Raw genomic sequence first — 10517 nt, forward strand, 5'->3', positions numbered from 1 at the left:
TGGCGCGCGGGTCGACCAGATGTCCGCGCCGAGCGCCACATGGCTGCGGGTCGCTCCGGCTTCTCGCAGTCCCGAGGGTTCCGCGGGCACGTAGCTGCGAGACCCGGGCGGCTGCCCTCCGCCCGGCTCACGGGGCGCTCGTGTCCATCAGCTGGTCGTGCGGAAATCCCGTGGTTGGCCTCCCTCCCTCCCTCCCTCCCTCCCTCCCTCCCTCCCTCGTCCAGCCGCCACGTTTTCGGGGTTCGTGCGACTGGGATGAAATAGACCTTCCCAACGTCAATCGGAGATCATCCATCATACCTCTCGAGTCCCCAAAAGCCAAGAAACACGCCAACCAAAACGCTTTTATTATGCCAACGGTTCCCGTTTTCATTCCTATCGTTTAGGGAGGTTTGGTGGCAGCAGCGGCCGAAAGCAAAAGGAAACCCGAGGAAAGCGGCTCCATCCACCAGGGCTGTGTCTCATCGGTGCCGACGCAGGAGGGACGGGCTTCGTTCGTTCGTTCGCTGCGGCCCAAATTCCCGGGCCGCCCGAGGACCGCTCGCACCGGCCCGAGGGAGGGAGCCCCGGCAGGCAGGATGCCTCCGGGGAAATGGCCAAGTCGACCGCGCGACCCACAACCCGCCCGACTGGGGGCGAGAAGGAGCATGGAGGAGGACTCCGTCCCCTAGTCGGCAGACGGCCCCGGGACAGGGACGTTCGCCAAAACCTCCCCAAGGCCGCTTTCCGTGACCGAGTCGGCCTCCCCGCCTGTACTCGTCCCGGCCCGAGAAACGAGACGCGGGGTGGATCGGGACCAGGCCACGCACCAGGCCGGCCGGCGCGGCATCCTCCCTCCCCCGACCTGACCTGACCTGGACGAACGCCTCCCCATCGCCCGCCCCCGCGAGGCTGATCCGTCCGGCCGGTGAGGAGGCCGCTTGTCGGGCGCCACCTGCTGCCCGGCATCCTCTTATATAGTGTTCGAGGAGGTCGACCAGGTGGCCCGGCCTGGATTGGGGGGGGGGGGGGCGCGGGGTGCGGTGTCCCGGGCGGCGGGGGACGGGGGGGGGGTAGGAGTGGAGAGGGAAAGGTGGGCGTGGAGAATGCCGGGGTCGGGGGTCGGCGCGGGGCGGGGCGGGAGTTGGGGATAGGGGAGGGGCGGGAGGCCGTCTGGACATGGAGGGTCGGAAGAGCGGTGGTGACAATGATTTTCATTATCATTTAGAAAGAAGAACGTGGACTTCTTTAGAGGAGTCCTTTGAATAGCTTCTCCATTTAGTTAACATACATCCAAATGGAGGTCGGGAAACTTGGGTCCTGTTAACATATGGATGGAAGTGGAAAGAACTATCGCGATGACCGTCCTTGTGTTTCTTTTATTTTTTCTTTCTTCCTGCTCCCCAAAGCCGCCCCCCCCACCCCCGCCCCGCCCCGCCCCGCCCCGCCCCGTCCCGTCCCGTCCCGTCCATAGTTGTAGGTTCCAGTGGTAGGTCTTTCGCGTTTCTGCTATGTGGGACGCCGCCTCGGCGTGGCTTGAAGGGCGATGCTGGGTCTGGGGCTGCGCCCAGGATCCGAACCGGTGAAAACCTGGGCCGTCGAAGCCGGGGGCCGGGGTGGGGGGCGCTACTTGACCGTTCGTCCACGGGCTCGGCCCCCGGCCCCTTGTTTTCTAGGGAGAGAGACAGAGAGACCCGATCCATTTTCCCTTGGCCTCTAAAGCGTGCGTGTGGTCGAAAGGCGACAGAGAGAGGGGTTCTGGTCCAGAAAGCCCCGACTGCGCCGCCGCGGGGATCGGTCGGTTCCGCCCGAACCGTCCGAGTCGGAAAGGAACGGACAGCTTTCCTCCTTTGGGCCCCTGACTTGGGACCGACAGGGGAAGAGGAACAGGCCTCTCTCCCTCACACCCTGGCCCCTTCCTCCAGGACGCCCTCCTTCTAGTCAGCCCGCCTCTGGCTTTTCCACACGCCGACGACCGCTCGTCGGCATGGACCCACCTTCCTTGGGGGACACCACCACACGACTCTCCCACTCGTCTGCCTGCCTTTCGTTGGCGTCGCTGCCAAAGGCGAGGGGTAGGGGTGGCGGTGGCAGGGACGGCAGGGGCCCAGCGGCTCTCTGGCGGGTGAGGAAGTCTTGCTGGTTCTCCTAGGTCGGTGATCTTTCTCGATCTCCACACACATTCTTCGTTTGGGGAGCCAAGAGACGCCCTCTGAGGAATCCCTATGGCCAGGGTCGATCACTTACTCGCTCACTGCCTCGGCCTCGGCCTCGGCCTCTGTCCATCTTGTCTCTCTCCCTCCCTCCCTCCCTCCCTCCCTCCCTCCCTCCCTCCCTCCCTCCCTCGTCGGTCTCTGTGTGTGGACGTCTAGGTGGAGGCGAGGCAGGGAGGCCACCCACCCACCCACCCACCCACCTACCTCGTGGTTTACCACACGCTCTACACGGAGGTAGAATTCCCATCCCACCGAATCCATCCTTTCCACGGGGCACAAGCCAGTGGCCTTCGGGAGTCTCTCTCCCCAAGGTGGCGCATCCGTCATGGCTATCTATTTCCAGAAGGTTTCCGTTTCCATCCCCTCCCCCCGAAAGAAAAAACGGCCCCACTCCCGGATCTGCCCCACCACGATCACCACCACCGCTGCCGCCGCCGCCGCCGCCGCCATCTGCTGTCGCCCTCTAGGGTTGGACCGTTCTAGCTCTCTCCTCTGTGTGGAATCGCAACGTAGGTCGCCTTGGATGTCTGGCACCTCTCACTTAGCAGAAGGTTTTGGAGGCTCAGGCTGGGCCACGCTTTGGCCCGGGTCAGTGTTCCGTTCCTCCGGATGGCTTCCTCGTTTTCCACGAGAAGGAGCCGTGAAGACGGAAAGGAAGGGCGGATGGATGGCTTTTCCCGTGCTACCGAGTCCCTCTCCCCTTTTCCCCAAAGCGTGAGGGGCGGTCGAGAGGATCGTCTCTGATGACAAAAGTCAGAGGCACCCCGGGTCAGACACCGTGCGAGGCGTTGGTGTGTTCTCGAGAGGAGAACACGTCCCCGTCAGCGTTTCCTGTCGTTCTCGTTCCGAAAGGATTCACGCGCCACCCCGTCTCCCTCAAGGTCTTAGGGCTGTCGTGCTCCGCAGCCGTCACGTGTCGTGGATCCTGGGCACCACCACGCCACCCCGCCCCCCCCCCCCGCCATAGCTGTCGATCGCTATGTGGCACGCCTACGTTTGCCCAAAAGAGCAGTCCGATGGACAGCGTGGTGCTTTTCCCAGCAGGCAGGCAGGTGAGAGTCACCCCTCTAGAAGGTTTCCAAGCCCCGTTCCATTCTCAGAGGCAGCTCCTTTGGCCATCAAGGAGGCAGGCGATGGGGGTGGGGGTGGGGATGGGGATGGGGCAGGGGCCTCTGTCCCTCTGTCGCGGTAGAAATGATTGGGAAAGGAGGGACAATGGGCGTAGGTCGACCATCCTGGGCGGTGGTGCTTTGGGAGCTTTTTCTAGAAGAAGGAGCGAACGGCGTTCCCTGGGAAGGGAGGAAACCAGAGGAGGTCCCCCTCAGACCGACCTGGCACGAGAAGGACACACACTCTCTCTCTCTCTCTCTCTCTCTCTCTCTCTCCCTTTTCTTCCTGACTTGAAATCAGGAGACAAAACTCCCCTGCCAAAGGGGCCCTCCCAAAACGGGGAGTGAGGAAGACCTCCTTCTCTTCACGGCTGAAGTTCTCCCTGCCTTTCCTGGACGGGAAGGATAGCACCTACGCCCGCTGCCGTCGGTGACTTTTAGTCCCCCTGGAGAGGAAGAAATTCTTTCCCGTGGCCGAACCCTGGCGGTTCGTTCGTGCTGCAGAGGACGTGACCCTCTCTGACACACCCAGGAACCTCCTCGCTCCGGGTCGAGGAGAGGGAGTTCTGTTCTGTGGTTTAGAATGGTGCTTAAAAAGGGATGTCGCTTACAAAGGGTCCTCGTCCCCCTTCCTAAACCTAAACGGACGGCTCGGCTCGGAGGCGTGAGATACGTTTCGCATCCTCCTCGTCGTCTTCACTCAAAGTTTTATTGGAGTTTGGAAGATTTTATTTTTTGTCTTTCCTTTTTCTCCCCAAAGCCCCCCGGTACGTAGTTGTGTGTTCTTCGCGGTGGGTCCTTCTAGCGGTGGTATGTGGGACGCCGCCTCAGCGTGGTTTGATGAGCAGTGCCGTGTCCGCGCCCGGGATCCGAACGAACCGATGAAACACTGGGCTGCCTGCAGCGGAGCGCGCGAACTTAACCACTCGGCCACGGGGCCAGCCCCTTACTGGATTTTCAAAACAACTCCGGGGGCCGGCCCGGTGGCGCGGCGGTGAAGTTCGCACGTTCTGCTCCGCCGGCCCCGGGTTCGCCGGTCCGGATCCCGGGCGCAGGACCCGGCACCGCTTGGCGAGCCACGCTGTGGCAGGCGTCCCACCTGGAAAGTAGAGGGGGATGGGCACGGATGTCAGCTCAGGGCCAGTCTTCCTCGGCCGACAGAGGAGGATTGGTGGCAGATGTTCGCTCAGGGCTCATCTTCCTCAAAAATAAAATAATAAATCGATTCGATAAAATGTCAAATAACACAACCGCGGGATCACGCTTAGAGTCACCCTTGGCCCGATGATGCCACTCCCCACCCCCCCCACCCCCCTGCCCCCCACCATTTGGAGGTGCCGTCAGTGGGATTCGTTCCTGTTTGTCCATCTTTCTTCCTCTTTTTTTTTTTTTTTTTAAAGACTGGCACCCGAGCTCATTGCCAATCTTTTCTTTTCTTTTTATTCCTCCTCCTTCTTCTTCTTCTCCCCAGAGCACCCCAGTACCTAGTTCTATATTCTCTTTGAGGGTCCCTCTGGTTCTGCCGTGTGGGACGCCACCTCAGCGTGGTTTGATGAGCGGTGCCGTGTCCGAGCCCAGGATCCGAACCTTCCAAGCCCCGGGCCGCTGAAGCGGAGCGTGCAAACTCAACCGCTCGGCCACGGGGTCAGCCCCTCCCTTCCTTCCTTCCTTCCTTCCTTCCTTCCTTCCTTCCTTCCTTCCTTCCTTCCTTCCTAAGGAGGAGGAGGCAGGCACTGTGTGAAGTCGCCAGTGAGTCTGTGGAAAGAGACGGAGGATTTCCCATGGGAAGCCGGGGCGGGGGACACGGACCGATGTCGTGCGAACTTGAAGGTGAAAGATCAAAAAACCCACACACGCCTAGAGCGGCGGGTTGCCCGTTAGGAGTTTGCTTGCCGGGCCCATAACGCAGGGCTCATCGATGAGCCAAACCGTCCGTGATCCTCAAGCAGTCTAGTAGGGTTAGAGAAAGGAGGGGGGCACTCTTTCTGCCCCAGATGAGGCGAGTTTCTCAGACAGCCACCCTGCCCCAACATCTCCCCTCCCTGCCTCCCGGCCCTTGGTGGACTGCGGCCTAAGGGTGGGGGAATTGAAGAAAGCCGTTCAATGGAAAAAAGCCCGAGGCCATGGGAGAGAGCTTCCTGCACTTGAATGAAGCCCTGACGCCAGGCCCATCGGAATGAATGGGCCTGACCTCCCCTCCCCCCTCCCCCCTCCCCCCTCCCAGGCTGGCGACTCGGCAGTGGAAGGCTAGGGGTTTCTTCCGAAATGGTGAACCGGCCCCCTTGTCCACAGGAAAACCACACACGGGTACAGCCTAGGCCGGATCTCAGGCCAAGTCGTCAGGGTGGCAAGATGATGGCGGATGAGAGGAAACTTGTTCTGGGACCGCACCGCCCCCCCCCCATCGCCTCTCTGGCTGAGAAGAGGGCTGGGGAGCGGTGAGGGTCAGGGGGAGAGTGGGGGCGGGGCCGGGACAGGGACCACCGGGCAGTAGGACGGGAGTAGCCCTGAGGCCTGCCTGCCTGCTTCCTTCCCTGCCGGCGCAGGGCTGAGAGAGGCACGGGGCACGCTGGCTCCTGCCCCTTCACTCATTCGGGAAGCCTCCTGTTGTTGCTCCTGAGGTGCCGGCTGCGGTGACAGACAGAGCAAAACTCCTCTCTCTGTCTATTTCTTCAAAGGCCCGAGTCTGAGCTACGACAGATTCCCCTGTGGCTCAACCCGCAACCTCCCATCCTGCCAGACCAGACCCCTTGTCTAAAAACCTCCACTGGAGGAGCTCTTCCACCTGACTCGGAAAGGAAACACCAGCCCCGCCTCAGCCTCACACCCACCACCACCACCACCACCCGCCCCCCCCCCCCGCCCCACTCTCCTCCGGACCCAGATACCTAACAGAGGGAACAAAAATCCAAAAATCCTGCTGCTCTCCTTCTACCACCTCCACTTCAGAAGAGTCAGTCTCCCCCGAACACCTCAGACTCTGTGACTTCCCGCGGCCTCCCTTTCCCCGTCCCCATTCTCTCCCCGGACGGGCCCCATCTTACACTTGAACGACAGCTCCACCGCTCGGGGCAGCTGGACACGATGTCCCAAAGTGGCCCGGACGGTAGCCTGGTCGATTCCAAAGGACCCACGCACGCAGTCGGCCATAAACGTGGTGTGGAGATCGTGGACGTTTGCGGGCCTCTGATGAAATCGCTGCTCCGGGGACCCCGGCGTCTAGGACCCGTCTTCTCCGTGTTCTTCACACCGTTGCTCCTGGGCCGGTTATTCTCTTCCCTCTCACTGACCTTAACGTTTTGTCTCTGCCATTGAATTTTGACTGTGCGAATGTGACTTGCCGCTGTAGGGCTGCGTGGATCTCTCAGGCATCCTGCTGTGCCGTGCGGGGGGGGGGGGGGGGAATCCTTGGTGGGTGGGTCGATAGACGTCCCTTTGGTTGTGCCCTGGAGGGGAGAGACAGAGGGGACGACTCAATCCACCACGAACGCTGATGTCGCTCCGATAAACCTGTAGCGGTGATTCTAGTTTATGGCCCGTGTCCTGAAAATAACTTCCCGAAGGGCCAGCCCGGCGGCACAGCGGTTAAGTTCGCACGTTCCGTTTTGTCAGCCAGGGGTTCGCAGGTTCGGATCCAGGGTGCGGACGTGGCGCCGCTTGGCGAGCCACGCTGTGGTCAGCGTCCCGCCTATCAAGGGGAGGGGGATGGGCACGGATGTTAGCTCGGGACCACTCTCCCGGGGCAAAAAGAGGAGAATTGGCAGCAGGTGTCAGCTCGGGGCTCGTCTTCCTCGAAAAATAAATTAATTAAATTAATAAAAACAACTTCCCAAACCTCTCTGATAACTTGAAGCTTTGAAGTTTTGCGAGGTGAAATCAGGTGATAAAAAAGTCCACGGACGGGGGCGGCCCCGTGGCCGAGTGGTTAAGTTCACAAGCTCCCCTTCGGCGGCCCAGGGTTTTGCCGGTTCAGATCCCGGGCACGGCACGGACACGGCACCGCTCGTCGGGCCGTGTGGAGGCGGCGTCCCACATGCCACAACTGGAAGGGCCCTCAACTAAGATAGACAACTATGTCATGGGGGGGATTGGGGGAGAAAAATCGGGAGGGGGGGAAAAGAAAACAAAAACGGAAGATTGGCAACAGGCGTTAGCTCTGTGAGGGCCGATCTTCCTCACCCAAAAACTAAAGTGAGATGAAATCAAATAAAGCGAAGGAAAAGATAAACCTATGAAATCCCATGTTTCTAAAAGTGGCCAAGTGTTTAGAAATTGGCCAAGCGACGGAATGCTCATGGGAAGGACAGTTCCTAATTGCTGGCTTCTTAGTTTTCACCAAAATTAAGGTTCGTGAGGGTTAAAAAATCTACTTAACAAATGCGATGAAAGCCACTAGGCCGGCCCGGTGGCGCGCTGGTTAAGTGTGCCTGTTCCGCTTCGCCGGCCCGGGGTTCGCCAGTTCGGATCCCGGGGGTGGACGTGGCACCGCTGGGCGAGCCACGTGGTGGTAGGCGTCCCACATATGAAATAGAGGAAGATGGGCACGGAGGTGAGCTCAGGGCCAGCCTTCCTCGGCAAAAAGAGGAGGATTGGCAGCAGTTAGCTCAGGGCTCATCGTCCTCAAAACAAAACAAAACAAAACAAAAAGCCACTAAAAGTGAATATGGGAAACATCTTTGTGTTCAAGGAAAGTGAGATGGCTGCCTTCAGGCAAGAGGGCCTAAAAAGTAAAGATCGTTTTGTCTGTGAAAAGGTGATCAAAGTTTCACGGGGAAAATAATCTGAGAAAAAGGCCTGTTCGTGGTCAAGTGGCCTAAAATTGGAACGAGTGGACAGATAGAAATGGCGAGCGATAGGATCTATGGGAGTCTATGAGGAAGCCATTGGGTGTCGGCCTAATTCGGCCTGACAGTGTTTTTCGAAAAGGGCCTGACGTGGCCGTCGAGCACGCATCGCATCGTAGATCCGCTTTACACATTTCCTACGGCAAGAACCAATGCCCTTAAGGGAAAGGAGCAGCTTCCCCGTGCTCGGGCCTTTCCTTAAGGAGAGGCATCTTTCCTTAGGCTAGGAGCGGATGGTTGCGCTCACCTTTGACCATCCGGCTCCCCTGTGACCACCCAGGCCCAGACAACCGACCTGCCACCCAGCAGTGTCTGTCGATCGCTGTGCCGACAGAGCAGTCTCGCGACTATCATCCAAGGGACCTTTCGATCCTATGTGAAACGTCCTCTCTGGGGGTCTAGAAGCACTCTGTACACCCCACTTCCCGGGCACCCTCTCTTCCTTCGGGAAGAAAGGCCCCGGGCCACAGTCCTCACATTTTAGCTCAGAATAAACGCACCCCGATTTTCACGGATAGATTGGTTCCGGATTATTTCCGTCGACAGAATGGAATCAAGTCAATGAGTTTCAAGATCGGAGGGAAGCTGATGCAAAATCAGAATTTGTTTTTCTCACTCCCGAAAGGATACTTTTCTCTAACTTCTAGTCTCCTCCTGATAAAGACATTGGAAAAGGTTTCTCTTGACCTCTGAGGGAATCGACACCAAAGACAGAGATCCTCCATTTTGTCAGAATGATTTCCTAGGCCTCCAATGGAGGAGGCCTCCCTCGGACGGGAGCTCAGCTTTTGTTTTGCAACAGTTTTCCTCTCTCTGCTTGCCTTTAACATCTCCTTTCCCGTTCTTCTTTTTTGGAAGGGAAATACGTGCACCGCTGGGGAAAAAAAAAAAAAAAAGAATTTTCTAAATGACCAAAGAAGATCTACGACTGTTGTTATTTTGGTTTCACGGAGCAGTTCCACGTCCACATTTACTCCATTTTAAACACCCACACACACTCACAGCACGGCGCTGTGAGGATGTCCCGGGGAACTCGATTTGTGGAGGGAATGGCTGTGAGGTCTCTGCCCCCCAACCCCCACCATTTGGGTGCTTCTGCTTGTTGATGAGGACGGGAAGCCCTGCTGAAATCCATATTCTTATCACCACACGTGCATCTGCACCCATGCTCCCCCCCGTGTGTCGTCTTTGGGCTTTGCTGTGGCCCCGTGCGGAGGGAGACCTGTTTTGTGTTGTAAACTTTTCCGCGGCCAAGCGGCTCGGTCCTTTCCTCTACGACTTGTGGGCTCTGTCTGTCCGTCTGCCTTAGAGAGACCCTCTGGGCCGGAAGTGACAGGCTGCACACAATTCCTGACAGACTGCGGACAATTCCTCCGTCGTCACGGTCCTTCTCTGATGACGTGCATGGTTTCGGTTTGACAGCGACCCCCACCCCCCACCCCGCCGTGATTTTCTAAGTCCTCCCGGGAGCCCGGGAAGTGCTCGGGCCGCTCCGGGAAGCGGGGGCCGGCAGCCCCGGCCTGCCCCGTGGCATCTCCGGGGACTTTTCCACCTCTGTCCGCGTCAGCCAGCCGGCAGCCCCGCGCCCGGCCCGGCCCAGAAGTCACGTGGGGAGTCTGTCCCCTTCCTGGCAAGCCCACCCACCCCACCCCCCTCCCCGCCGATTTTCCAACACCTCCTTCTGCGCCCAGGGTTGCCCTGTGCTGCCTGGGAGCTCCGAGGTGGACACCCTGGGGCCTCACGTGGTGACCTCCCGGCCGCCCCAAGCGGGCCCAGAGAGAAAGAGAGAGAGAGAGAGACAGAGAGAGACAGAGACAGAGACAGAGACAGAGAGAGACAGAGACAGAGACAGAGACAGAGACAGAGAGAGACCTGACCCGGCGGTGGGCTCAGGCTGTGCACTCTCGCTGGCTGGTGACCCGGTTCCCTCCCGCTGACCCCTCCGCGCCGGTCGTTGGGCGCCATCTGGCGGCCGCTTTTACAGAGTGGCCCTCCTCCGGAGCCCCGGCGACATGAGCAAGGGATGGGACTCGCAGGACGTCTGTGTGGTTTCCAGTGTGGGGCTGTGTGGAACAGAGCTGCTAAGAACATTCATGCCCCGGATTCTGTGTGAATGAACAGGAACGTGGCCGCAGCCCCCACCCCGCCCCCCGCCCCAGCCCCCGGGAGTGGTGGGAGTGGTGCCCTCCAGACCACCCTCGGGTTGGATGCCTCCCTCCCTGGAAGGACTCACGGGACTCCACAAAAGCTGACTTCCTGGAGGTCCAGCGGAGACCCCCAAGGCCCAAGGCCCCCCCCCCCCCACCCACCCACCACAGATCACTGTGGAAGCCTTAACGACCCAAGGCTCCAGCTACATACAGACGCTC

General features: G+C 59.6%; 1 long non-coding RNA gene across 2 annotated transcripts; it reads right to left on the bottom strand.

The window, feature by feature from the left end:
* Positions 1-4001: 4001 nt before the first annotated feature.
* LOC139044495 (uncharacterized) lies at positions 4002-10101 on the bottom strand. Of its 2 annotated transcripts, none has more exons than XR_011501453.1 (4): positions 10021-10101; positions 6349-9022; positions 4789-5059; positions 4002-4505 (listed from the first exon to the last, which is right to left on the bottom strand). It is a non-coding gene; the product is annotated as an uncharacterized lncRNA (long non-coding RNA). The 2 variants fall into 2 exon arrangements; XR_011501454.1 differs by having other exon boundaries at positions 4018-4505; positions 6349-6750; positions 10026-10089.
* Positions 10102-10517: the final 416 nt, after the last annotated feature.

The sequence above is a fragment of the Equus asinus genome, unplaced genomic scaffold (genome assembly GCF_041296235.1).
Source record: "Equus asinus isolate D_3611 breed Donkey unplaced genomic scaffold, EquAss-T2T_v2 contig_91, whole genome shotgun sequence".
NCBI lineage: Eukaryota > Metazoa > Chordata > Mammalia > Perissodactyla > Equidae > Equus > Equus asinus.